The sequence below is a fragment of the Podarcis gaigeae genome, assembly GCF_964106915.1.
Source record: "Podarcis gaigeae genome assembly, chromosome: 1".
NCBI classification, from domain to species: domain Eukaryota; kingdom Metazoa; phylum Chordata; class Lepidosauria; order Squamata; family Lacertidae; genus Podarcis; species Podarcis gaigeae.
This window is the reverse complement of record NC_139678.1, coordinates 103,843,916-103,869,938: the sequence shown is the minus strand read 5'-3', so window position 1 is coordinate 103,869,938 and position 26,023 is coordinate 103,843,916. Positions and strand designations below refer to the sequence as shown.

Here is a 26,023-nt window from a genome sequence, read left to right as displayed (position 1 = left end):
GACCACCCACCTGGAATCTTGAAACACCCACTAGTGGGAGGTAGGGACCAGGCTGACAACCCCTGATCTAAGCCAAAGAGTAAATAAGTGCCGTAAGTGATCTCACATTCAAAGAAAATGAACCAGTGGCATAAATACATTCACTCCCTTCAAACACTTTCTCAACAGGAGATGCTTTGGCATCATGGATTTGATGTTGCTCCATGTCTGTATGAACCACACAGAGTTATCCGTAAATGACACCTCTCTCACAAGTGCCAAGCCTTCAGAGACTTATGACTTGGATGTATTTGGTATTTATGTATTAAGTACCCTGACTTATGTTCCTCCTTTCTGGAGCCCAAGATGGAGCCCAAGATGGCTTACAGAGACAAAATCAATTCATTGCTGGGGTTGCCCTCTTCAAACTTAGTGCCTTCGTTTTCCTAGTCTCGTATTTGTTTGCAAAAACCTCATGTTCTGTTCTAATTTTTTTCTTTCTTTTTAAAGTGCCCCCTAGAATTCAAAATAAAGCACTGAAGTTCAGCATGCATTCATTCATCTGTTCATTTTGATTCATTCCTTTCAGGTCGGCTCCTTACACATCATTCTTTTGATGGCATTCTACAAGTCACTCAGGCAACACAAGCAAATGAATCACGCGGAGGATACACGTAGGTGAGTGGTTTATCTGTGTATTTTGTAATGTCAGTTTCCATGCCTGTGCACCCATGCTTCTTGCACAACAGCTGATTCTGCCTGACGTGGTGTGATATGAGCTTGTGCATTGACCGACAGCTAACAATAGATCCATCAAAGCTGGTGCCTTTGTACACTGAGCTACACATTATGCAACTTCCTTTTTGAATTAGGAATTAACTAACAGGCTTTTTGCTCTGATTCAATTTATAGCTGCGTTAAATCTACTAAATTCCTCCAGCGTCAGTGGGGTACTCCTGGGGTTTCTTAGGCTGCAATCTTATGCACACTTACCTAGGGGTAAGCCCCACAGAGCTTAATGGAGCTTATTTATTTTATTTATTCAAGTGATAATAGGACAGGTTAATAAATAATACTCATTCTGTGAGGCTGTAGAAAATTCAAAAAAAAATGCTCCAAAATTATGGCAATATACATTAAACTAACTGTAAAACATGCACGCACATGTGTAGAAGGAAAACAGTGTCAATGAAGACAAGAAACTAGCATTTCGCAGAGTAAGTACCCCATTGCTGTGTAAACATAGGATTTGAATATAATTAGATAGGTGGACAAAATAAAGTACACAAAGCACAGTTGGTGGTTTACATGGCTGAAACACAATTGTCCTCTTTTCTCTCTCTAGCTATGTCCAAAAAGCTTGCTTCCTGCCATTCCGATATATAATTGCAGCTGCCATATAATTTAATGCTCCCCACTTTCCTTGGCTGTGGGAAGTTCAAAAACAGGTCTGCAGGGTCCCCCACCCCCCCATTTGGATGAAAAATACTGGGGGCTTGCACACCCTTCTATGAGAAAGAACCTTGTTTACAAATATAAAGGTTGAGCAGATAGCAAGCAGGCAGACATGTCGACAGAGTGCTAGCTCCAAACACTTAGAGATACATTTCCTGTGTCTGTCCTAATTCAGAGCCAAGCTACATGCATCTCCAAATCCGAGGATGGGAAAAGTTGGATTGGGTTTCATGTATCTTTCAAAAACCGTAAACAGTAAAATAAAAAATGGGGGGGGAAATATTTGTAAGAATAGTGGGGTGCAAGGTAGGGGATTTCATCATTTCCCTCCATGTGGCAGTTCTCATGAATATAATCCCCCTTAAAAACAACTCTGCTGTTTGCCATGAGATGGAAGTTCCCATTGGTGCCATATTACTTCTCTTCCATGTGCCTTGGCCCACACCCCGCATTCAAAGCAGTACCCATATGGTGCTTGCATGTTTTCTTCCACGGATGGCAGAGCTCAGTGGCAGAGCACAAACACTGCACAGAACGCAGAAGGGCCCAGGATCCATCTCACAAGGAAGCATCCTGTCTGAAACTCAGCAGAGCTGCTGGTGGTAAGTGACTATAGGCAATACTGAACTAGATGGATCAATGGTCTAAAGCAGGGGTCAGCAAACTTTTTCAGCAGGGGGCCGGTTCACTGTCCCTCAGACCTTGTGGGGGTCGGACTGTATTTTGGAGAAGAAGAAAAAGAACGAATTCCTATGCCCCACAAATAACCTAGAGATGCTTTTTAAATAAAAGGACACATTCTACTCGTGTAAAAACACGCGGATTCCCGGACCGTCCATGGGCCAGATTTAGAAAGCGATTGGGCCAGATCTGGCCCCCGGGCCTCAGTTTGCCTACCCCTGGTCTAAGGCAGCTTCTTCTGCTCCTGTGCTTGAAAGAACAGCAGTTCAGTCACTGCTATAGCGTAAACAACACAGTGGTCAAAGCACTTCCCAAGCTGGCTCCTGCTGTGAGCAAGCATGCATGTATCAATACATGCTTTTCCTTTGTGGCTTTATTCACACCTGTAAGCTGGCTACATGCAGTCTGTAATTCATAACGCTCTGTGCCGGCTTTTCAGAGAAGTTATCAGTACAGCACTTCCTCTTCCTCTTTATATTGCTGTGTGAGTTATAACTTGGATCATCTTTGTTATATCCAATGAGTTACAACGGCCATTACAATAACTTAGCTCTCCTCCCGTCCCTTCTCCCAAATGACCTCATCTTTCATTGCTCAGGAGAAATTGCACAATTTTTCCAAAGTATTTCCTCTGTTTTCTTTGTGGAAAGGCATGAAATCCAAGAGGCCGTGACAGCAAATGAGGCTGTGATCCGCAGCCCAAGTAGTTCACTTCCAGCAATGTAAATACCTGTATTTGAAGCAAATTATTCTAACACTTTGGAGTAGACCCACTGAAATTAATGGACCCAAGTTTATCATGGTTATTAATTCCAGTGTGGGTGTAGTCTTTGTAAAGGTTAGTTGAATGCAACCCAAGATCTCCTTTTAAGAAAACCCAGCAAGTCTCTTAAGTGGGTCATGGATTGTGCTCTGTTAAGCAGTGGGTCTTAGACTAATTTATAACCAGCACTCCCACTGGATCATTACCATTTACTTTGCATCTATATGGATCCATTTTGGAGCTAGTTTAAGAGCTTGAAATGCAGCAGCTTCAGGACTGATGTGATGGTTTTAGCCAGGGGATGCAGACAGCACCACTCTGATATTATTACTAAGCACTCTGCTCCCATCCCTGCTGATGCCATCTGTTAAAACACAGCAGGAAGGAAAGTAAAGCAGCTTGGGAGGAGGGTGGCTTGTTTTCCTTCAGACTTTTTCTGAGAAAATGGGAAGGTGCTTTTTCATCATACTCTCCCCCCCCTCTCTCTCCCTCCTCTTGACCCTCAAGAGGGCAGCTTCTTGGAGACCCCCAGCTAGACATTTAAGGGCAGGCCTTCAGACTTTTGCCGCTGTTCTTCTTTTGTGTAACTCCGCTTTCTATAATCCTGTCTCGGCTCCCTTTTTTTTCAGGGCAGCTCCTGTCTCTGTAAGTGTCACCGCACCAGGGAAATAGGCTGCAAACACACACATTCTGTACCCCACTGCATGGAACAAATCCTATTTTCTTCAAAAGCCCATGTGTTCCGTTTGGCTCCCTCCAATGTCATTTTGGCAGACCTCGACTCAGGGAGAGAGAGAGAGAGAGAGAGAGAGAGAGAGAGAGAGAGAGAGAGAGAGAGAGGCTCTTCACAGATTGTTGGAAACCATTTGCTCAGAGGCTCCATTCTATTATTATTACCCAACTAGGGCAGACACCAAACACATTCAGGAGTCAGCCAATGCCTTAATGGATGCAGCAGTTCTCTGTGTGCTGTACCCATGTGTCTCTGTGGTGCACTTTGTGCCTGCTGAGCCAAAGACCAGTGAACTACACACGTACTGCTGAAACCGGGCAGAGATATTCTAGTCTTTTAAAACAACGGTACATATGTCATGAATTGGTTATTCATCTTTAAGATTCCACGAGACTTGCTGTCATTTTTTTCTGCAGCAACATGGCTCGGGGCATCCTTTTTATTGTTAACTAAAGGCAGAAGACTCCCTGGAAAAGACCCTGATGTTGGGAAAGATGGAGGGCACAAGGAGAAGAGACGACAGAGGACGAGATGGTTGGATAGTGTTTTCGAAGCTACCAGCATGAGTTTGACCAAACTGTGGGAGGCAGTGGAAGACAGGAGTGCCTGGCGTGCTCTGGTCCATGGGGTCACGAAGAGTCGGACACGGCTAAACGACTAAACAACAACAACAAAAAAGGCAGTTCCTTCCTGCCAACCTAGCAGTTTGAAAGCACATCAAAGTGCAAGTAGATAAATAGGTACTGCTCCGGCGGGAAGGTAAATGGCGTTTCCGTGTGCTGCTCTGGTTTTCCAGAAGCAGCTTAGTCATGCTGGCTACATGACTCGGAAGCTGTACGCCGGCTCCCTCGGCCAATAAAGCAAGATGAGCACCGCAACCCTAAAGTCAGCCGCAACTGGACCTAATGGTCAGGGATCCCTTTACCCTTTACCTTTAAAGGCAGGTCCTACTTTGTTGTGGCCCTAGGCCCCATCACTCTGCCGCTTCAGCCAGTTGATGAGGAGCTGCCTTTTAAATCTTTTTTTAAAAATTTTTTTGGTTAATTGTGCAATTGATTTGGTTCATTGCATAGCCATTAAGAGCTGTACAGGCTCAGATACATGGCTCATGTCCACCACTAACTGTGCATTGTGGGGTCGATTCTGAGCAGCCTCCTCGCAGCTGAGATCAGGCTGGCCCCCTCCCTGCTGAACTTCCAATGCTTGACAAAGACCTTTCTATTTCTGCGGGCACTTTGTGTTAGTTGTATTATGCCTATTTACTGAACTTATGTTTTTACCTGCAGGTTTTCATTTGTCTTAAATGCTGCATTATTTTGATCAACGGCTTGTTTTATAGATAGTTCTGTAAGCTGCTTTGCGGGCGTCGACAGTGAAAAGAGGTCTATAAATACTGGAAATACATAATAAATGAATCCTGTGTGCTGGCTCAATTTTCTGCTATTCTGGGGCTGCTGGAATTTGTTAACCAGGTTGAAAATGGTCAACTCATTAAACTAAGGAAATATTGTGGGGGGTGGGGAAGATTCAAAGAGCACATTTGCTTTTCTTTTTTTTTTTTTTACTGGTTGTTAGGTGCCTTGAGCCTCTGAGGAGAAATAGATGGGACAGAAATTAAATAGTGGCATGTTGCCATACAGGACAAGGGTTTGTTGTTGGAACAAGCATGATGGCGCAGAACTAGCTGAGATGCTCTTCAGACCTCAGTCGATATATTTTATGTGCGCCGTGTAATAATGTGGCAAAATACTATTGTGAGCCAGGCTGTGCGTGGATGCAGTTGCTTCTTCTGTGGCGATCACTCATAGCCAAGTAAGACTGTCTTCCATAAACACGGTTTTAACAATGAGTCCGTAAGTGACTGTGGGGGCCGATTCTGGATCCACATGTCCTTCCACAGTGGGGACATTGTTTTCCAGGTGGGAATTGATCACGGTGTGGATTTGCCAAGCGTACCTTCCTCTTAGGACATTTCTCCCTTGCGTCCTGAGTTCAAGTGTCTTCAAAGCCCGTGACACCTTTGGTAAAGGCTGTTCTCCAACTGGAGCACTCACAGGCAAGTGCTCCCCAATTGTTTATACTACTTTTTAAAAAAATTGTTTTGAGGCAGCCTTTAAATCTCTTTTGTTGACCACCAGCATTACGCTTTCCATTTTTAAGTTCGGAATAGAGTAGTTGCTTTGGAAGACAATCATCAGGCATCCTGCATTAACCCCCTGACAGTCACACCATTTCAGAAACTGCTACCAGCAGTATCCTTCGCACAGTCAAGTTTTCTCCACACAATTTCAGCATTGCAGGAGGAAGGAGGAAGGGCCTCCTTATTCCCCTACGTATGGAGAATAGGCTCTTGTTGCTTAGTGCAGCACAAAGCAGTCTGCACATGCTCCAAGGTGCTTTTTCCCTCCTTGATTGCTGACTATGTTATATCTTCTAGGGATGAGCCCTAGCATTGAAATTGATTTCTCGTGTGGATCACTTCTTTTTATTACAGTGGTACCTCGGGTTAAGAACTTAATTCGTTCTGGAGGTCTGTTCTTAACCTGAAACTGTTCTTAACCTGAAGCACCAGTTTAGCTAATGGGACCTCCTGCTGCTGCTGCTGCGCTGCTGCTACACAATTTCTGTTCTCATCCTGAAGCAAAGTTCTTAACCCGAGGTAATATTTCTGGGTTAGCGGAGTCTGTAACCTGAAGCGTATGTAACCTGAAGCGTATGTAACCCAAGGTACCACTGTATTATTCAACCCTGTCTTAAATTAAATTCTGGATGTCAGGGAACCTAAACAAGCAGCCCAGGGAATTGGTAGAATTCTTCCCTCTGCTGCCCCACACCTCTGGAGATTTTGAAGAGGAGCATGATAAGTGTCTCCCAAGGATGATTTACACTTGCCACAGCTGGAAGTTGGCCTCCAGAAAGGTGATGGCTCAAGATCCCTTTCAAATCACTCACAATTTTATAAGGTTTAGCAGGGAGAGGAAAAACAACTCCTCACCAGATGATACTCCTGGCAACAAATCCAATAGACAGGGATTTTTTTTAAAGTGCAGGAATCTGACATTTTGCCATGACGATAGAACTGTGCTGCTATAAAAGGAAGGGTTTCAAATATGGCCCCAATATGGGCTGCAGGTCACACATGACTTTTGAGGAATTCTCACATTTCTTGCATTCCTCTTTAACAGTGATGGAGAATGCAGGTCTCTTCTGTAGACCTGTTTTGAGGGAATCAGACTGCATTAAAAAAAGAAAGAAAAAGAGGATCATTGCTTACTGGGTAGGCCACACAGCTCAGGAAGTTACTGCTCTCTCTCACACACCACCAAGATTGCATGTTCTAGACATGTTTCAGCAATGTGTGAGTGCTCTTGCTTATTTAGAAATAATAAATAAGCAAACCCGCACCACCCACCCACTTGCAGGAGGTATCAGCAAACTTGTGGGAACCCCAATTGCTGAAGAAAGAGACACACATACAAAAAAAAATTGATTTGGGGAGAGACATATGGGAAGAGTCCTTGGGGGGAAAACTCCAGTGAGGAGTACGTTATGTCTGTTCAGTGGCCATGGAATGCCGACTGACTGTTGAAGAGGAACAGAAAAATGGAGCAGGGATGGAATAGAGTGGGCAAGATACTGAATAGCAAGTCCAGCTCATCGCCCCCAATATGGATCCTGTGGTATCAGTGACATAATTCTGCCACCAGAGAAGTCACTTTCTATGTACAGAGAGAGTCTCCCTGACTGCATCACTGCACAAATATGATATATTTATGTCTTGATACAGATGGAAAGATTTTGTACGTGGATAGCAGGTCTACCCACTGAGAACCAATGGAGGGTGGGCTTCTCATAGCCCAGGTCTGCCCAGGTCTTGCCACTGCTCAGTCAACAGATTTACCAGAAATGCATGGGCTTATTTATTTATTTAGAGTATTTAATTTGTCCCCTTCTGCCACTGCCAGGCTAGAAAAATTCCTGCAGATTTTCATGGACCTGGTGAGCCTCCACATGGGACCATGTCCTGCATTCAGCTTGGCAGAACATAAGTTGTGCATGTTGCAGCTATTGCATAATAATTATCATATATCATGTGTGCTAAAGAAAACACAATGTTAACGCTAAGTTTGTCTGAGGCCACACACACACAGTTGTGCTGTGACGGTGTTCTGCCTCTGTCTGCCAGGCCAGCTTTGCCAAGCCTATATTTCTGCTGCAACCCAGGACCTCAGCCTGCAATTACTGCTTCTATCTGAAAAATAGAATGGAGTGTGATCAGTCGCTGTGCAAAGAACCAAGGATGTTTAAGAGAGAATTACTTGCTCAAAGGGGTTTTAAAGAATATCTCGCAACAGAATGTGGCTGTATTATATATAAAAAGAAGACATTTAACAGAGCACTTTTCCACACATGAGTGCTATCTCATTGTTGTCAACTCAGTTTCTCTTTGTTTTCTTTCTCCTTGCTAGCTCAAACTGAGATGCTGCAGCGTATATGATTGGATGGATGACCTCAGACTAACTGCCAAATGGATGACTAAAAACGAACACAGAAAACACAATCCATTGTTTTCAAGCTGCCACAACCACTTTGTTTTACACAGAGGAATTGGTCTCTCTCTGTGTTACTCTTTTCAGTGCTGCACGCAGATTTAAACACCCAGAATCTTTCCTTTGTGACTTCAGATGTTATAACATGGGAGAATGAAGTGGAAATGTGAATGTGATGTTTAAGAGGTATGATGCTGAATGTCCCCGTCAAAATAAATATCTGCTCAGAATACATGCCTTTTTGATATTCTGGTTATGAAGGAAAAACAAAAACAAAAAACACCCCAAACCTATTTGTAATGGAAACTGGGCATCATGTACTAAGATTTTGGGCACACTGATGCTTCAAACAAGAGCTGTCTCTAAACCTGTTTCAAAAAGAATTGTGAACTGTAGTTTATGTTGGGCATTTTAGCTTGACAGGGGTTGAGAATCTGGTTAAAATGTGGTTTGACAAAAGCCTACCTCCTATAGTGTCCTCTTTTTGGAGATCTCAACAACTCCCCACCCCACCCCCAACAATAATCCTGGCTATGCCTATGTGTATGATGCCTGTAACCCACATAGAGGTTAAGCATCATATACCGTATTTTTTGCTCTATAAGACTCACTTTTTCCCTCCTAAAAAGTAAGGGGAAATGTGTGTGCGTCTTATGGAGCAAATGCAGGCTGCGCAGCTATCCCAGAAGCCAGAACAGCAAGAGGGATCGCTGCTTTCGCTGGGCAGCAATCCCTCTTGCTGTTCTGGCTTCTGGGATTCAGAATATTTTTTTTTCTTGTTTTCCTCCTCCAAAAACTAGGTGCATCTTGTGGTCTGGTGCGTCTTATAGAGTGAAAAATATGGTAAATCCTGTTCAATCAATCAAGAACCATGGAAACTGTAGTTTTTGATGTAGCCATAAGCATTGAGAAATTCAAGGCCCCTCCCACAACACTACAGCTCCTAGCATTCAATGGCTGGTTTGAGAGCTGTACAGGCTTGAAACTATTGTTTTCATTTGTAAGATAGCTGAAAGCCTATTTGCTGAGCTTGGGCTATGATTGCTAACTAAGCATGCTTCCTGGAAAACATGTTCCATTAAAATCAACAGGATAATTTACAAGACTACTTTAGGTACACCTGAGTAGCTTCTTGCTTGCATATCCCCTAGTCCAGATTGCATTGCACTGAATGGGTTGCCAATTATGTGGATGCGTCTTAGGTTGACTATTTCCATCTAACACAGTGTAACGGTAATAACATGAATGGATGGCTCTTCAGGTGCTATTCCTTCAGAATACTTACTATGCAAACTCTGTCCAGAATCATCACATTATATTACATTCAAAAACCATGATCTTAACTACCTCTTGTGGTGAGTGCAGGAGTGACTGCTTGATATCTGTTCAATAACTGTTCATCTTCTAGCTGCAGAAAACACTCTGGAGAAATGACGAACATGTTGCTGTACTTATGAATCTGTTTGTCTTTTAAACAGTTCAGAAGGTGTGGTATTTCTCCTGATGATTCCTCTTGATTTTTATTTTTTTATTTTGACAGCTGAAATCTCATTCTTTTGGTAGGCAAAACCCATCTGCTCAAAGTAGCTGTAAATTGCAGAAACAACTTTTGGTTTATGCACACTTAGAAAGTGCGGGTTCAAGTGGATTTTCATTTGTCCTGCTGTTTTCCCTGGGAAAACCCTCTGGGTTTCCCACTGGATCTGAAGAAACGTCCATCCACAGAAAAAATGGTTGACATTTGTTTCTTGCTTTATGACTCTTGTATTTTGCAAAATCCCCTAGCCCTGCCTGCACACAGTATTAGTGACTATGGAACAATGACAAATTGTCACCATCACCTTATTACCCAACAGAGATGAATTTATGCAAGATACTGTACATAAAGGTGCACTGAGTGTTCTCTATCCCATTTTCAATCTGCTAAGTGTTCAAATTCCTTATTGGGGTGTGTGTAAAAATTCCTTTAATCTCTGGCTGCATTATTCTTCCTTTGAAGTGAGAATTGGGTGCCAAGGAGTAATTCTTTGTTGTTAATTTTGTGGCTTTGTGTGAATTTAATGACCATAATAACAGGATGCCTTGAACAGCACTTTTTACTTTTAAAAAGATGGTCACAACAAGAACATCCCTGACATCTTGTGTGTATATAATTTTGCTTTATCAAAACCAGGGACCTCTGCAACACTTAGCAATTACTGAGTTGCAAAGTCTCCTGAAACAAAGCAGCATTTGCACATAAATACCAAGGCCCTGAATTATATATAGCATATGTCATGGCCAAATAAAAGGGAAATGGGCGTCTCTCCTAATATCTGCATGGAAAATTCAATTAAAATGTAAATGTTCAGAATTCTCACAGAATGCACTGCCATCTACATCCAGCTATTTACAGTGGGGGAGTTTCAGAGGAAATTCTGGCAGGGACACTGTTCCGTGAACCATCATGGAAGAGCTAGTGGAAGTGTATTATGAAAAGCCTTAATAAAATATTGAATATATAAAAGCATGTGTCATCTTCTTTTTCTCATGCAAGGGTACTGGTCCAAGTGAGAAAAAGTCATACTGAACACAGAAGAGGCCTGCTCGTGAAATGGTATTTCTGATTCCAGTTGTCTACTTCAGCCTTTCATAGAGACATAGAGTTGCCGTGTGTTGTCTGTGGCAGAATGAATGAGCTTCCCTGGTCATATGGCAGAGAAAGGTGTTGAAATGGTGTCACAACCATGACAGTATCTCCTCAAAAAAAACCATAGCTAGTCATGCTGGCCCATGAGAAAAATTCCAGAATCTATATCAGGATTATTAGGCCAAACAGAGCATCACAAAAAGAGTGTGCAAGAATTGGAGTTCTCCAGAACTCTTCATGAGGCTAAGCGATAAACAAAGAAAGCAGGTGGGGAAATTGTCTGGCGGTGAAGCAGTAAGTCGGCATCAGGTAAGTGTCTTAAGATGGAACATGGAAGGAGAAAGCAGACATTTAAACAAGGTTCTGTGAGGATGCTAAGTAGACCTCAGGTTGCACCAATGCCAATTGGGAATGAGGGAACATACAATGGCTGATCCCTAATCTCTGGAAATATCAAAAACACCCATTAACCAGGTCTGTCCCCATGTTAGGTGAAACACAGGTTTCTTTGTAGGTAGAAAACACCTTGGTATCTCCTCTGTGCTTATTGCAGGCATCTTTTAAACTTTGCCTCCCTTCCGATTCAGACATTATTTTTAGCCTTAGCTCTAAGACTTATGAGGGATGGTGGAGAAAATTGTGCTGCTCCACGAATTTGAAGCCAGGATGCAGTTCCATTGATTTCAATGGCCCTTGCTTCCAAGTATTTTCACTTAGAACTGCAGCCTTTTGATTGTCACCGGACTCATTTATTTAACTATTTATAGACTGCACTTTTCATAAAAAACAACAGGATACAAAATTACAATAAATTGTAAATATACCAGGATACAAAATTGTAAATATACCAGGATACAAAATTACAATAAATTGTGGGGACAATATTGAAAAGTCCGGTGGCAAATACATCACAGAAGTCATACATTGGGTAAATGAATGGTCCTAAAAGATGGTGGCAAGGCATATGCAGTTTTTATGAAACCCATGGACACTCCAGTGAAATGAAACAGAATTTAGTACTCGCATAGGGAAACAGAAGTAATGTTGGTGGGAAACTCAAAGCTGTAATCAAACGGATCTGGAAAAAATTCAGCAGAATTAAAAAGTTTATTTATTTATTTATACATACATACATACATACATACATACTGATTAAATTTGTATACCGCCCTTCATCCATAGAGTTCGGGTTGGTTCACAACATAAAATTACAATATAAAAAACGAAAAATACATAATAAAAATAGGAGCAAAAGTATAGGTGCAGTGAGCAAAATTTGTGACACTCACTAAGCTATCACATACAGTAGCTAATTCATTTTGTAATCAACTTTGTAATTACTGTATATGTAAATGCTTTGAGAATTCATTTACATAATTATAAGGGATGCAAAACTATAAATTTAAGACTGTAATTAATCTAGGGCTCATTGCCTCTTTTTATCTCCTGTATTTCTTGTATTACACCCTTCATAAAACAGAGATTCTGAAAATCTATTTATGAAGCATTTCCTATATTGCAGCTACTGAAACATCAAAGAATTCCCAGGACTTCTAAGAGCAGGTTTCACCATATCTGTCAGCTTCCAATGGGAAATGAAGGCAAATGTTCCCAAATAAATGAGGAAGGCAAGTTAATGTTGAGTTCTTTTTACATATTGTTGGTTTAAGTGGTGAAGTTCTAAACATAGGCTTGAACATGAAACATAAAAGTGCTTATTAACTTAGACTACATCATGAATAAAATGGAGTGGTGATGAGTTAAAGGGGGGAAAGGGCGAACCGGGTTTTGAAATTCAGATTTTGTTTTACTTTTTCACACACAGTGTCTATCAGACTGTCGGTATTTCTGCAAGATGCATTCATTCACACTCCCCAGACACTTCTTTTAGATAATTATAGTGTTGGGAACCCTTTCGTCACATCAAGTGGCTTCATCGTTTAAAAGCAAGATGGTTATCTAGGGTGTAATGAAGCAAAACAAATTAAATTTAACAGTAACACTCCTAGGACAATAAACTAAAAAATGAACTTCTTAAAAAAAAATTACCTTCAAATGTAGCTGATAGGTGTGGGATAGCATGAAAAAGATAAAATGTCAGCATGATATGTCCAGGATAATTTCGCCCCCCGGCCTTGAGGCATGCAGTTCTGTTCTGTCCCAGGAACGAAAATGATATTGTTATGTGCCACCCCAACAGTGAGAGACTCCAGGGGTTTGTTGTGCTTACTCAGGCTCAGTTTCCTCAAAATGAAGATTAACAGAGACTCAGGTGTGTTTAGAACATATAGTTTTGGTTACACATACATGTATGCAACCTTGAGCATAGGATGCAGGGGCTCACAGCATTAACACCTCCATAGATCTTGCTTCCCAATACGCTTCCAGGAGAGCTCCAAAGTCCAGCACAGAGGAAGAAGAAGAGAAGAAGAGTTTGGATTTGATATCCCGCTTTATCACTACCCGAAGGAGTCTCAAAGCAGCTAACATTCTCCTTTCCCTTCCTCCCCCACAACAAACACTCTGTAAGGTGAGTGGGGCTGAGAGACTTCAAAGAAGTGTGACTAGCCCAAGGTCACCCAGCAGCTTCATGTGGAGGAGCGGGGAATTGAACCCGGTTCACCAGATTACGAGTCTACAGCTCTTAACCACTACACCACAACATGTCTCTGTGTCTCCTGCTTCCAGCTCACTCATGGGCAACTCTGGCTATTGTTCTCCTATGTACCAGGCAGATGAGAGGGAAGGAAAGGAAAAGACCACCCATCTGTCTGATGTCACAAAACAACTTCTTTCGATCTGCTAAATCATGGTACTTAACTAGCCAGCCAAAGAAAAGAAACCCAAACCTAGCAACCAGATGCCCAAATAGAAACCTCACTTTATACTTGTGATAAAGCAACTTGCTGTTTGTTCCTTTTGTTAATGCAACTCTTTCTCAAATACACACAACTCTGATCTACGTTTGTTGTCTGTTTGCTATGTATCTGGACACTTCCTAAGATATTGTAACCAAATTTCTGAGGGCTAGGTAATAATTTGTATCCATTGGCTCTTCCAAATCATGTTCCTGATTCCACCCTGGAGCCAACCTTGGAAGCTGAATCTCCTCTTCTAGCCAGTGATGTGGTTGGAGCTCACTTTTTAACGGACAGACTGAGCACACTGGCAGAGGAAGAGGAGTGCAGGGGGAGTGCACTGCCTCTGGCAGCGCGATCCCGGTGGGGTGCCACTGCGGCTGTCCCCCCCCACGCTGGGTGCCATGCCCCCACAGGGGGCGTGCTACACCCCCAGGATGCGCGCCAACCCCACCCCCGCCTGCTCTCTGCTCCCCAGTGTCGGAGCATGAAGCTCCGCCACTGACTGAGCAAACCCCCAAACCACCCCAAAGGGTTCCTAAGATCGAGGAGCGGGCTTTTGTCTAAGTTTGGATACAATTCGATGACATTTTGAACCTTTCAAAATGGCACTAATTTTTCAGTTACTTAGAATTCCTGAACAATGCCAGGTACAAGGCTACTATATATTTTGGAAAACCATTTGTTCAATATGCATTTGGATACCCCTTAAGGTGTCATAAACAAATTTTTCATGATGGCTCCTAAGTTGACGGAGCATGTTTCTTTTTGGCTACAACAGGATGCAATTTTGAATCAAGATGGTGGGGTGAACCTTTCAAAACTGCACTTTCCCCTGTGATTTCAGAGCTTCATTGTTGTTTTTGGTTTCTTAGAATTTCTGAGCAACACTGGATGCAAGACTGCTAACAGAGTATAAAAAATGCTTCATCACACAGACCCTGTAGATTTGATGCACCTCTGTTATTGCTATGTGATACGGCAAAGCAAATGCATTTGTAAGCAACCCAGAGGATATGGCAGGTTATAATGGATGATCTACAGATCATAAAGCTAGCTTGTCATTATCTCGTTGGTGGCTCTTCTGCATGCTTGCTCAAGCTGTGAAGGCCCAAGGCATTCACTGCAGCAGAGTTCCATGGTTTGATCCACAGTTCCTGCCCCTAGACCCAGACCACCTTCTTCTCGCTATGAGAGAGGAAACAGCCTTTTGATACAAGCTATGGTCAAGTCCTTCTCCAGGCAGACAACGCAGTATAATTACATCCACTCTTCCTATGAAAGTGATAGACCAAAAAGCATGTCTAAAGAACAAGGACTGAGCAAGGCGTAAAGGCAAGACAGTCTGTTGGTACCAAAGCAGAGAGAGAGAGTTGTTCTTGAGGTTTCTTTTCATTAGGGGATAGTAGAAGCTTTTTGGCGATTCTTCTGATATGGAAAAAAGTGGGACACAGAAATTCAGTTTAAACTAAAATCAGGTCAGTGGAAACACTCACACATATTGGTAAAGCTACGGAAGGCTCTTGTTTTTATATATGTTCAAGGCATATTTCCTCCCCAGGCAAGGAGCAGTGCTTAGTGTAGCTTGAAGCCAGCTGCATCAAAATAAAATGTACACACAGACATGTTCTCTCTGTATCAAGGGTTGGGAACCTAATAGCCCTCTAGATTGTACTGAACTACAGCTCCCATCAGCCCCAGCCAGGGGCGGCACATCTTGTTTCACTCCTTGAGGTGAGACAGGAATTTGCCACCATCCCTACTGCTGCTCCGCCCCTTCCTCTTTTACCTGTGTTGTGAGGCGATGCCTACAAAGCACTGGCAGTGTTGGCAGCTGCAGCTGCAGCTGCAGCAGCACCCATGAAGCGCTGGCAGTGGCACCAACTTCCAGTGAGATATTGCAAGATCTCGCCAAAGTCGTGTGAGCTCTCAAGCACTCTGTGAGATCTTGTGAGATTTCAGTGAAATCTCACCAGAATCTGGGGCCACTGCTGGCACCACTTTTCTGCTGGTAGCAGAGTCAGCGAGGCACAAGCGCAAGTGCTGGAGGCAAGGCAGTGTCAGGGCTGGTTCAGCTGCACGTCAGCATGAAGACTCAGAGATGAGCAGTAAAGTGGATTCTTTATTGATGAATACAGAGAAACCTGTGGGCAAGAATGACTCCAGTAAAGCAGTTGCCGGAACTGATGATCTGGGGACTTCTCCCTAAGTCTTTTCCCTGGTTGGCTGTTATCCCAGCAGTCATAAACTCCATCTCTGTGCTCTTTGCTCTGCTACATGCAAGGCCCTCTGTGCCCTTGGAGACAAGGGAGGAGGGGAGCTGAATACAGTGGTACCGGCAGGCTCCTGTGAATCAGACCGCACCTCCTCCTCAGCTGCCTGTCCTACATCTGCAGGACTTTCTGCCTCTTCTTCCTCTCTCTCACTCAAGCCTGTTGCTTGTTCAGCATCCAACCATTCTGCCCTCTCCGCTTCATCCTCTGACCTGTCTTCAGTGTCCTACCACCGCTCCCTTGGCTTCCCTATAGGGGTTTTCCAGCTGGAGCCTCCACCAACTCCTACTCCTCCCTGACAGGCAGGTTTTGCCTCTTGAGCTTCTGCCACTTGAGGGAAGGGCCTCACACTGCCTCATCAGTGGCCCCGGCCTAGCCCCAGCCAGCATGGCTTCTAGTCAAGGATGATGGAAGTTGCAATTCAGCAGCATCTGAAGGGCCAGAGATTTTCCCATCTCTGCTCAACATCCATACCTAGCAATGCTGCAGACTGCTCATTCCTTGCCCTGCAAACCGGCTTAGATATTAAGTATGATGCTAACAAGGCTTGCATTCTGTATATGCTGGAGGCAGTGCGAGCTCTACAGCGTGCTACTTAACTGTACAACTGTCTTTGAAGGAGACATGCTGCACTAGCAAATAAATATTTTACAGCTTACCATCACATTTGCCTTCCCCTCCTCTCATTTTTCATTTTCTATTTTAAAGTTCTGAAAAACTACACAAAGAATTATAACATGTCTCCTCCCTGTCTCTGTCTCTCTCTCTCTCTCTCTCTCTCTCTCTCTCTCTCACACACACACACACACACATACACATATACACATACATACACACACACACACGTACGTTTTTACTCTCAGTTCATGGAACTGTGCCAGAATTTATAATACCCAAAACTGGATCAAAGTTAAGCGCTTTTCATCTGGCCCACTGAGATTGTGAGCAGAAACCTGCTTTCGGCGCTGCAGAGATGTAACTCCAAGGCAAGGGATCAGCCTGTTTGATGCATGTGCAGAAAAAGTAGAACAAAGTCCCTGGGATAATTAGGGCAGTTAGTACCGGGAGAACTCAGACTTTTTAAAAGAAATAAAAAATACAGATACCCAAGGAAGTATATTGTGCCATTCTGATGAGGTCTAAAGTAGCTGGCATAAGGAACTGGCACCCTGACACACACAGACACACAGACTGTCATTTTAAATTTTTCTACCCTGACTTTAAACACAAGGCCTTTCCTCCCAGTGCATCACTGCAATGGGGAGGGAAATGGCTGTTTCTGCAGCTCAGAGACTGGTCCTCCCATGACATGGGGTAATTGTCCTCCCTGTTACAACACATGGCTTGCTAGAGAGTTTTTGCAAGCCCAATGCTGTCACGAAGCAATTTCTCCACTGCAGTGCTTAACTTGGAGGAGAGGTGTAACCCAGGACAGCAATTGGGATTATTGTAGGGTGCATGCCTGCGAGAGGGGCAATCCCATTGCACTAGCATTAATTTTTGCGCCAGCACAACTATTTAGTTGAATACCACCCAGTGGTATTCAACATTGGCAACATCCACTTTCACCTCCACTGGCATGGCTTAAAAAAAGTCTGAAATTCTGGCTACGATCAAGGACTGGATCCGTCATAAACAGCAGAGCATCCATCATTGCTGAAAGGCTGTTTAGCATGATAGTTCACGAGAGGAGAAGTCAGGCAGAAGTCAAGGAAATCTCCCAATGATCTGACTCTCATATCCTATTCCAAACACCAGCATTGCCAGTTCTTCACTGAAGAATTAAGAGCTGAAATATCGAAACCATCAGCCCGGGCTTTCTTGTCTTGATCCCAATAGAGCTTGGCTGTTGCCTCTGAAATGACAGGCATGTGTTCTATTAGTTCTGCATAGTTGTTTGTTTAGCTCCATTGACTCAGTTGGATGCATGCTTGTCCTTTTTCAGCTAGCAATCATTCTGAACCAGCAACTTCTTTCCACGTAGCATTTAGGCTATAGTATATGGAAAATGTTCCACTGATTTTTCTTCTTCTTCTTCCAGCAATTAGTTAACAACAGGAATGCACGGCAGCAATGAGGGTTTTCAATTAAATGTCAGCTTCCACATGGCCCTTTGGCATATGGAGAATATGATATCATATTCACACTGAAGAGATCTGAAAATGAGCTAATTCTATAGCCGCCCTATCGCTTGCCCCTCTGAGCCCTCAAATCTTGGCCTGCACTCAGCAAAGGATTTGAGCCTCCCCTTTGTGCATTTTGTCACATGCCAGAAACAAGGAGGCAGCAGCAACATGCTTGCACTGCTATTTCTTTATTTAGAAATTTATGGGATCACGCCGCACTCAAAACTCTGAAGGCAGAGTACAATAAAATAATAAAACCATTGAATATATAAAACACTGCAGAAATCATCATCATCATCATAATTAAAGCAAAGCCAGAAAATCCCAGAAACCAAATAAGGACTTGTCCACACTGGAGTTCCCATTCCCATTTAATTTGTGTAGTACATATGATGTTACCCTAAAAAAAAGCAGTCTCAATACCTTCCCCCTGTAAATACAGGTTTACTTGATGCATTGTTAATCCAGTAGCTTGGGGGAAAGCAGGCTCCAAACTGCTCCGCTCTGGTTGCAGGAGATTTGCTTCTCTTTTTGCATGGGTGGATCAATTGTCACTTTCTGCACGTTCCATCCCCACAACTTCCTCAGTGCTATCATTTCTTTTCCAGCTGTGCTTGTAAGTATTTCTGGTGCGCTCCTGACTGGAGGGTTTGCCTTTGATGCCCCGGATTTATACAAAACCAGAAAACTGCACAAGCAGTTTTTAAAAAATTAAAATGTGTGCACCGCTATCTACATGCATGCCCTGTCAATACTTAATCTGCATGATGGAAGCAACATATCAGAAGGCAGGGACCAACACAAAAGGGAAGGACTAGTGGTGTGAATAAGAAACGCTCAAGTCGTGCCTCATATTCGCATATGTGGGGTTAAGGACCACTCCAGTAGGGGGGCAGCAGATTAACAGCTAAATAATGTTCAGATGTGAACAAGCCATAAAGCTGAGCTGAAAACAAGGCAATTTAGATTACATTCTGAAAATACCTGGGCAAATAAAAAGGTATTGATGCCAAAATAACATCCGAGTTGGAGCCAGGCAAGGGGCCAAAATCCTCCTAACTTCATGACTATCATGGTCACACTCTTTTTTCCTTACAGAAGCAAACTCAAAGGAATCAGCAGTAAAAAGCTGTAAACAATAAACCAACCCTAAAAGGTGCAGTCAATTTAGGATTATTATTTTTAATAAGAGAGTCTTAACCAAGCTTTGAAAACCAGAAAGAGCAAACCTGGTGAGAGGTAGCCGTGTAAATTTGTTGCAGCAAAACCAGCAAAAGCTCTTGTAGCACTTGAAAGACTTAACAGATTTACTGCAGCATGAGTTTATGCAGAATAGCACTGTCTACTTCATCAGATGTGTGGTATTATTCGTGGTCTGCAGGTGTGAGGATGTAAACACAGATGCACATATAGAAAAGAAAGATGAAAACAGTAAGGCCAAATGGACGTGAAATGTGAAGAAGAAGAAGAAGTCCAATCAGGGACAATTCTGTGTAAATATTAAGATAAGCAAGGTGACCCTTCTCAACCACAATAATTGATGATAAGACAATTTCTGGAAAGAGTTCTCAGATGTTGCTACACAGCATGCCACAGATGTTGCCACACAGCATGAGATTGAGGCTGCCGGCTCTTAAATAAAGAAAAACGATGCGATGTGGCCTGCATCTGGGGTAGATTCATCTTAGTTCAGGGTACAAACAGGTGGGAGTCCTGAGGCTTCGACTAGGTCCTGCTTAAGCTATTCACTGGGGTCCTTGGGTACACACTGGTGTCCAGCTTTAAAGAAACAAAAATAAACAAAAACACTGAAGACATCAAGAAGAGAAAAGAAAAGATAGCTGTCCAGGGTGTGGATAGAAAGATACTTCTGGAAGCAGGGAGAGACAGGAGCACATGAAAGACTCCGGGAAGGAGCTGCTGGGGACCCTCAGTGACAAAGACTGAATTCCTCAGCAGTGGAGCCCTCTCAGCGCAATTGGCTGGAACTCACAACCATGTGATGAGGTGGGCAACAGACACTCAGAATGTCTTCTTCTAAAAAAGAAAAGGCTGCCTGAGGTAGCCACCCTTAAAAGGATCCTAGGCTGGGTTTAGTCCTCTGGTACCACAGCCACTTGAAGCCAGAGCCATAGCTAGGTGATCTTGCACCCCTGACAGAACTGCCCAGATTGCGCCCCCAGCCACTGAGAAATTAGCTCTTCTTTCTGCCTCTCCTCCACTCCCCCCCCCCCATTCAATTCACCCTCTATTAAAAACCTTTTCTTATGAGGCCATAATCAATATTTTTATTTACAGACATATTTATGGACATATTTTTAGCCAATTTTGCACACCTCCCTTGCTTGTGCCCCTGGCGGGGGCCCACCTCAACACCCCCTAACTACAGCCCTTCTTGAAGCCATGTTACACCTGCCCCCATCCCATATACAAAATTAACATATTCGTGGTTAATATGTTTTGATCCTGGGGTAAAATAATTGCAGCCGTTCTAGTGCCCATGCATGGGAAGAGCTCTGAAATCCTGTTGCAATAATTTATATTGCAAATTAGCATTTTCACAAACACCTTCTGAATGCTTCTCAGCCGGGGGGGGGGGGGGGGAGTGCTGTGACCATGTGGACACGAGAGTGGCTAATGTGTGTTGCATGGTATCTGACACTACGCTTCTTTACATGTCTATTTAAAATTAAATTCCAGTTCAACATGACTTATTCCCAGGTTAAGTGGGAATAGAACTGCAGCCATGCAGCACAATCCTATACATATATACTCAGAAGTAAGCCTCGTTGTCTTCAGTAAGACTTACTCCCAGGTAAGTGTCTTCAGGATCATGTTTAATAACTTTGTAAATGTTGGAATAAAACAACTCTGAATATTATTAGCATTTAATCTGTGTCCCAATGCGTGTTTTTATATAGCAGGCCCCTGCCCCAAGGGGCTTACAATATGAAATTTAACAATGAGGGCAGAAATGAGAGGTAAGAATCTATTTGATGCTCCATCTTGGGGTCGTAACCCCAATAGTGGTGCGTAAGCTTGCCCTAGCATAATGTGGTCTAAATTATTTATCTGGGCTGACAATAATGAATAATAAATAATAAAAGTGCTCGCTGCGTTTTGATAAGAGCAAAGGGGTACACATGTCACTCTGGGAGAGGCAGAAGTTTAACACCAATTTGTCAAGATGTCTTTGGCAATATTTCCCCGAGGACCACACACTGAAGGAGTGCTTTAAGTGGCATGAAAATTCTGCACAAGTGGTTTCCACTCTTGTACCATGTATGAGTTAAATGTAACAGCTTGTCGAAGGTCAAGTCCTATTTTTATTACGTAAACTGGGAGAATTAAAGGAGCAGAAGGATGGAAAAATACCTTTGGGCATTGTTTTTCATCTTAACAGCTCTGTCAAAGCAGCAGTTTGAGAGGATGCTTGGAAGCAAGGATATTGATTGCCAAAGTTGACCACACATCGACCAAGCAGACCCACATTTGTTTTGTTTTGTTTTGTATATATAAAAATCTATCTTGCTTTTCTTCAAAATAACTCAAAGCAACTGCCAGTTAATCAAAATATCAATATAAAAATAGCCAACAGGGGGGAAATGAGCAACAGATAATCAGCACATACAAGGAGATTGAACAGTAACAGAAGAAATCATAGCTTGCCATCAATTTATCCCAAAGGCTTCATGGAAAAGCTGTAATTATGTCCAAGAGCAGAGAATCTGTGGCTCTCCAGGTGTGTTTGGACTTCATAGCCCATCATCTGTGACCACTGGGCATGCAGACTGGGACTGATGGTAGTGGTAGATGTAGTATCTGCCTAGGCAGATAACTGTCCTCAGGTCCTCTATGCAGAGGCTGACTATTGGGTTTTTCTGGGCAGGAAGAAGTATAAGAGGGAATCCTATTCAAGGTAAGCAATATCGGGCATGAAAGGTTAAAAAACAGCATCTTAAATTTGATACCGACTCCAGAAATGAATAAGCAGCAGAAGCAGATCAAATCAGACTGGAGTTACAGGCTGTGTCTGGCATCACCTTTTAGGATCAGTTGGAATTTTTAGTGCGTTTACAAAGGGCATCCCTAGATGGAGCACATTGCAATAGTCTAGTCAGGAGGCTACTAAAGCATGAATGGCTATGAACGTAGTGATGATAAAGAAAGAAGAATCTGTATCTGCTTCTCCGCTATGAAAATGTAGCTTTTCCATACTTCTGCAAGTGTGCATAAATTTGTCAAAGATGAATGGTCTCTCCCTCTGATAGTAGTGGCAGTTAGTGGCAGGACCTCTTACTGGTGGGCATTTTGTCAAAGTATCTCTTCCCCCCGCCCCATCAAGTAGTCATTAGCAAAATAAATCGGGGGGGGGGGGGGGGACTATGTCTGGCTTTAACAGGACTTGGTTTTGCTCCAGAATTTTAATCTTGAAACAAGACACACATTTCACCTCAATCTAGCCAATGGTGTTCAACATAAATTGGTTTATAGACTTGTGCGCCTTCCAGGATCACATAGTGCAGCCATGTTAAGAGCCTCTGTTTCTGTGAGGTTAAGGACAAGGCTTTTGGGGTAAAAGCTGTCACACCTTGGGGAATGTGGCCAACACTTTTTAAATTTATAGCTGGAATGTGAGAGGGCTGACAGGCCTCAAACAGGTTCTGCCATTCCTCCCCAAACAAGATGGCATTCTGGCCTCCTCCTTTTCGTCTGCAGAAGCAAGAGCTGCGAATTTGCAGGTGCTTCTCACAGGAATGTTGTTGAAGGCAGCAGCTGTTTTTCTGGGGAGAAAAGCGAGTTGGAAAAAGGGAGAGACTGTGTACTGTCACAGAGCTAGGTGTGAAGGCCATTGTCCTAGTTGCACTTGGACTTAAAATAACCACACACACCTCTACCAAAATATGTGAATAGTAATATATTTTGGAACTGGCCCTCTTGTGAGAATGACATGTCTCTCCACGCATAGGTGTAAACTTGACAGGCTCACACAATGGATTTAGGGCGCACCCACAATTCTGTTTGCCCCACCATTTCCCCCTAGGAAACCCACTGTTTAGCACTAAATCGGAAGAAATGGCAATTGGCTTTTCCACAGATTTGCCTTTTGTCCATTTTTTCGCTAGAGAGCAGGTTTTCCCTGGGGAAAACAGCAGGGCTAAGGCTGAACTATTTTTCCTAGAAAAAGCTATTTTTCCTAGAAAAAGAGGTGATGAGACTCACCATGAACACCTCCCTCATTCTCTTATAATGGCAATGGCGCCCACCTGAGAGGGGCACCAGAACTGAGTTCTGGTGAGTTCTGTCCAGGGGGGAAAAAGCCCTGGCTAAACCACTCAGACCTGTACCTAGAAAGCACAGGATGAGCGGAAAACAGCTCAAGCCCATGCTTTCTATTCTTATTAAGAATTTACACCCTGCCCTAGGTGACTTAATCCATCCCCCTCGCTCTTCCCGCTTTCTTTGGAGCTCAGACTAGAAGGCTTCAGGTGGGCCCAACAGACTGCAAAGCTAAAAGGAAGACTGAACTAGGTAAGCCAAGAGCCTCCATAATATCAAAACCAGGGATTTTTTTCAGCAGGAACTCACCGAAACTCAGTTCTGGCACCTCTCAGGTAGGCGTCATTGCCATTATAAGAGAACAAGGGAGGTGTTCATGGTGAGTTCCGGCACCTCTTTTTCTAGAAAAATAGCACTGATTAAAACACAAATTAAATCTCCAACATGTTTTATAGGGACAATAGCCATTTTGTCACAGTTTGGGGCCGGAGTCCTAGTCACCACGAAAAACATTCTTGTGAAAAGCACCTGTCAAAGTTGTTTCTGCTCAAATTCCATCTTAAGATGTTCACTCTGAGGGATCCTGGGACAGGATATAGAAAACAAGCTGAATGTTTAGAATCGAAGGTTTAAGAAGACCTGCATCTGAAGTTGCGGCTCACTGTATCCCAGTAAAACAATACTGCCATCTTCAGGACATTTCTATTTAAAACAGGCCCAAATGCTGTATCTGTGGCCTGGTTCACACAAAACCTTTTCTTATGGCAATAACCTTCATGTAGGGAAAACTCTGTACGTTGTCACATATGCAGTGCAGCACAAGTGAATGTGTTGTAGCCTGCTAAGCATATCTGCTAGCACAAGGATTTCCGGTGGCACAACTGCATTTCTCCGTCCTCTTTTCTCCCCTAAATCTGTTCTGGGGTTCCCACACACCCCTCTGGAGCCGAACTGGGGTGTGCAGAGAGAAAAGGGAGGAGAGGTTTCATGGCACAAGTAGGAATTCTTGTGCTAGTGTAAGCCTTTTCAAAACCCAGGACCCAGCTTTAACTCAAGCATGCATTTCGGGACCCCCTTTTTAAATCTGTTACCATATTGTTACATGCTACCCCAATCTCCACACCTGTGTAAGATTCCAAGGGTCCAGGCACTTACCCAAGGTTCGTATTTTGTTTGGAAAGGAGGCACACTGGAGACTGTGGTGTCTTTATGTTACATGGTTTATTAACACATGTATACAGCCTGAGCCTATGATGGAGGGGCTCCCATCACTACATTCTCTGAGGGTTCCATTTCTCCCATTGCTGCAGCCTCTGATCCAAACTGTTAACCTATATTGTGCTCCGCCCCTGCCCTGACTCCAGCTTGCCGCATTTAACAGACTGACACCATTTCCCCTCGATCACGCCATAGCCAATGGAAAACCTAAAACTTCCTCCTAACAATAACTTGGGCATTGTCTTCAGACTACCTCAGAGCTCTGGGAGAGGCCCCACTCACCCGAGAGCTGGCAGAGTCTCTTAATGGCCCACCTCTCAAGCAATCTATTCAACGCAGGAAGTTGGGTCCAGCTATTAAGAGTACGATTTCCTGTTTTTCTCTCCAACCACTGATTAAATCCTAACACTAATTCCAGGACCCTTGTACCCACAAACTCTGACACCCAAACTCATGACAATATATTTGCATGGGGTAGTGCTGCTGCTGTGATCCACCTTGGATCAGGGCACGACCCACCAGGTGAAGACTAGTGTACTAGCAGATCTACTGACTTGGATATTGCCCTCTATTTAAAGTGATTGCACAAGTAGGGAAGCCAGTATGTTCAATAACAGGCATTCGAACACTCACACATATTTTTTTTTTTTTGTATATCAGTTACCTTGATAATGACGATAGTAATTTATTATTTATATATTTCTCTATGAAGGAAAAGCATCATGGATGCAAAACAAACTAGTGCCATGGCTGCCCTATTCAAGTATGGGAGATTTTAACCACAGCCCTTACACACAGAGGCCTCCCTGCATCTTCCACAGCCTCCTCCTAGGGCCTTCTGGAGCAACATTCCATGAGGAGCTGCTATCCAAAGGATCCTCCTCAGTTCCCCTCTCCCCACCTTGGGAGTATACATGTACAACTGGCTTCAAGGTGGAAGCAAGGGCTTTGACTCTCATCTCACATATTTTGAGACCATCAACCGCTCCCTTGTCGTTGTCATGTCCTCTGTTGCTGCTGGAACTTAATTTTTGCAAGAAAGGGGGGGGAAAGCTATGTCATCATGAATAAGCTTCTTGGCCCTACTGAGACTATACCCCAGATGACAGAGTGTCAGGTGTCATAAGGAGCTACAAAGCCCATAATGTAAGGGATGCACAGCATGTTGGGACAGAGTCAAAACAAAGAATGATCAAGTAGACCGTTTGAGTAGAATGTTTTGAAGATGGCATTTTATTGTGACATGCTGAATTTGATTTTTCCCTATACCCAAGCAATGAACAATGGGGATCTGAACAGAATTCAAGATGGCAGCCAATATGACATTCCCCAGGTCCTGAAGGACCATTTCTCCTTCAGGGAAAAATATCCTGCCAAGTACAGCCAAACAGGGATTTTCTTGCCAGAAAGGAGAGGTTTGATAATTAAAACCACCACGAAATTTGCTGAGCAAGTCCTATGAGGAATACAAACAAACA

The 26,023-nt window shown here is 43.3% G+C and overlaps 2 long non-coding RNA genes across 2 annotated transcripts in view; both read right to left on the bottom strand.

The window, feature by feature from the left end:
- Nucleotides 1–6,252: 6,252 nt before the first annotated feature.
- The window catches only part of LOC310833604, a 221,273-nt gene continuing 201,502 nt past the window's right edge, over nucleotides 6,253–26,023 (bottom strand). The window contains exon 3 of the long non-coding RNA XR_014558838.1: nucleotides 6,253–6,344. This is a non-coding gene — a long non-coding RNA (uncharacterized lncRNA). The remainder of the gene's footprint in view (nucleotides 6,345–26,023) is intronic.
- LOC310833989 lies at nucleotides 21,543–23,912 on the bottom strand. Its single transcript, XR_014559034.1, has 2 exons — nucleotides 23,856–23,912; nucleotides 21,543–22,831 (listed from the first exon to the last, which is right to left on the bottom strand). It is a non-coding gene; the product is annotated as an uncharacterized lncRNA (long non-coding RNA).